This window comes from Gossypium hirsutum, chromosome D13 (genome assembly GCF_007990345.1).
Source record: "Gossypium hirsutum isolate 1008001.06 chromosome D13, Gossypium_hirsutum_v2.1, whole genome shotgun sequence".
NCBI classification, from domain to species: Eukaryota; Viridiplantae; Streptophyta; class Magnoliopsida; order Malvales; family Malvaceae; genus Gossypium; species Gossypium hirsutum.
Genome location: NC_053449.1, coordinates 47673937 through 47677313, shown reverse-complemented (window position 1 = coordinate 47677313; position 3377 = coordinate 47673937). Strand labels below are relative to the sequence as shown.

The 3377-nt window shown below is 33.1% G+C and overlaps 1 long non-coding RNA gene across 1 annotated transcript; it reads left to right on the top strand.

Moving 5' to 3' along the window:
- The first annotated feature begins 552 nt into the window (after nucleotides 1-552).
- Nucleotides 553-2064, top strand: LOC121225092 (uncharacterized). Its single transcript, XR_005922928.1, has 3 exons — nucleotides 553-663; nucleotides 859-935; nucleotides 1856-2064. It is a non-coding gene; the product is annotated as an uncharacterized lncRNA (long non-coding RNA).
- Nucleotides 2065-3377: the final 1313 nt, after the last annotated feature.

Sequence of the window (3377 nt, the reverse complement as noted above, 5' to 3'; positions counted from 1 at the left end):
AAAACTGACATTAGCTAGGTATTTCTTTTTTTTTTCCATTCTTACCTTCAAGAAAGGAAGATGAACACCGACAACTGGTGCTGAGAAGCATTGTTGGTTGGCGTGTCACACCACAATTCTCTAATTCGCATTTTGGATGGTTGACTAACTGAGTTTGGTGTTGACTCGCGTGTGAGCTAGTTGAATTCACGAGAATTGACTTGTTTCATTTTGGCTAATTCCCTTATGAATTCCTGTTTTGCATTTGGCAAGCTCTTTCATTGTGAACCCGTCAATGGTGAGTTCAATTGTGGAAAATATGATTTGTTCGTTTTAGAATTTTCCATAGTTAGGCCACGTATAGGATGTGTGTCAAGTCCTATGTAGGAAACGTGTCATTTTGCATGACACTTGGAGAGCCTCAATAATTGTGTCTAATTAGTGAAATCGTGTGTGGTTAAGTGGAATCATGTGTGCATGTAATATGATTAGATATCCTGCTTAAAGTGGGATTACGGGTTAATTTTTATATAAATAGGACAAAATATTAACAGAGAAAGAGACTTTATTTTCCTTCTCTTTGTTCATCTTTGTTGTTTTAGAAGAAACCTAAAGTGTTCTTTGTTATTTGAAGAAGGAACCAGTTATTCAGTTAGATTAGCAACCTTTTCAAGCCAATTGCTGGTAAATTCTTAAGCTCTTCTTTAGTTTAATACCAGGGAATGGAAGGGTAGTTGAACCATTTATATAGGTTTTCACTGAAAGTTTTGGAGGGAAGGAAACTTCCTTTCGGTTAACTGATTGCATGTTATCAATTCTCTTTTTTACAATTAAGTTTCGATTGTTTCTGTATTTAATAGAATGTTTGATTTTATTTAGCTAAAAAATAGGAGAAGGCCTCGGTGCAAAAAGGAAAGAGCCTCTAGAGTAAACAAAGCTTTTCCTGGTAATCTCTAGTGAGTTCCTTTCACTTGTGCTTCTAATTAATTCCAACTAACTCAATAAAAATTTAGTCTTTCAAGTATGTTAGTATTTTTTTTAATCAATTGTGCATGAGTGTGTTAATAAATTGGAAGAAATGATAATTGATTGAATGGGCATGAATGATTAAAAATGGACACTTTTCCTTGGAGCACAAGCTTCATGTCCAAAATGGTGGAAGGGGGAACCGGAGTAAACTGATGAGGTGTGATTGTGATGGGAGTGATGTATGGAGAATATGAAATGATATGTGATTTGCCTCCAGTAGGGCATGTAAATGCAAACCATGATTGGTGAATATTGCGGCCTTGAGAGGGAAAATGTAAGTGTTCAAATTAACAAAAAGGATTTGCAGAGGTTCTATTTGATAAATGAAACTAGCTCTATGGAGCAATACCGTGAATATGAAACCATAGCTCTTCAGAGTGTTGAATGGACCGGAAGCTAACTCAAGGAAGAGGGTCCATGAATTGTTCCATGCAAAGGATGCATGTATGATGTAAAGGTTTTGCACGTGAATAGTGCTTAGCTAGGATTAATATCCGCATGAAATGTACTTAGTTGTGATAAGTATATGCATGTGAACAATCTCTGGTTTTGATTTGTAATTACATTTAGCTAATATCTGCATAAAGATTGAAGTTATTAGTGACTTGTACTGAGAGGTGGACAGTATCCGCTAATGAACAGTAATTGTCTTGTGATATGTATAACCACTAACGAATTGTGCGCAACTATATTGTTGCATCAGAATGTAAGTTGTTTGTTAATATCAAACGTTTTTAATTGTTTAGCTTAATTTCATTTCCTTGAAACCTTGTTTGAAAGGTTATTGATTATCTTTGGAACTCACTAAGTTCATTTAGAACTTACCTAGTTTCCTCTACCATTTCAGGTGCTGTAGATCATTATGGACTCTTGTAAGGGGCTTAGCCCGATTGCAGACTCGATAGTGAGTCATTCATTGTATAGTTGTAACATGTATATATCGAGTTGCCTGTAGTTGCAATATCTTTTATTTTTTATAAAGTGAATTTGGTAGGTTTCTCGTACAATATTATGTATGAACTGAATGATGGCATATAGCCAAAAAATTAACTTTTATGTTATTTGCGTTTGGCGTACTCTTATTTTTCCTTTGGAATTTTGCCTTTAAAACTATAATCTGCTACGTGGTATTTTAAAATTGGTTTACTAAATCGTATTGAAAGGTGCAACTACTAAAACCTTTATTTTTTTACTTTATGTAACGATTTATGTTTTCTCGGTAACATCACCGTTCGTCAGTTGACCCGCCAAATCGGGGGTTTTACATGGAGGTAGGCACTAGGTTGAGAGGGACTAGAGGTAGCGGAGGGATGAGAACAACAGGGAGGATGGTTTCCTTAAAAAAGAGGGATGGGTCTGTGAAGAGGAAAAGGGAAGATTTCTTACGGGATCCACATTTTCCTTAAGAAAGCCTTGATTTTACCTTTATTTTGGAGAATGTTTTCCTTTGGAAATCCATTTTATAGTAAAGAAACATCGTAAAACAAATATTTTATAGAAAACATTTTACTGGTAAACAAATGAACCATTAATGATAGTATACTTAGAAATTGGAGGTTTAGAATATTAGAATTGTTACTTGAGGTGTAAATACTATTGTCCTTAAGGATATTTTGAGGATTTGTGTACCTCTCAGGATTCAACAAGCACTTTCGTTAGAAAATAGAAAACAAGAAAAAACAAACCAATTAAATACTCAACTAAACTTGTAGAAGGAAACTTTTGAGAAAGCAAATAGTTTTTAAAAGAGAACGTAAATAATAAACTGGTCGAATAATTTTGAAGGTTGTCATGCATGGTATATAGGATTTTCACTTGCTAAATGTAGCAAACGTAAGTTGATTGAATTGGTTAAAAGTAGTTTGAGTCAATGAATTTGGACTTAACTAAAATAGCTTCAATCAATTAAGTTATTTTTAGCTTGGCTAAATATAGGTGTTACAAATTATGAAGTTCACTTTTCTTGGACTCTAAAAAATCAGTAAAAAATAATTTCAAAAACAAAAAGGCTTAAATGTACATTACACTAGCCTTTTCGACTCAATACATGAGTCCACTCTCTTAACTTAGTTCTTACTTGTCTAATGAAGTATAATAGCTTATAAATAAGTGTCTTAAGGTCTTTCTTTAGCAATGTGGGATTTCTTTAATTCTTTGAAATACATAAAACTTCTTGCAATGCCTCATATATTTCAAAGAATTAAGAAAGAAATTTAGTTGAGTATTTCGATACAATGAAATAATCCTAATGTCTTCCGAACTATGAACTAAAATTTTTGACAAATAATACATAATTTACTTGAATAATTGGTGAAAAAGTTCTTATGAACCAATTATTTAATTTGTAAATTTTCTCATTTATCACATTA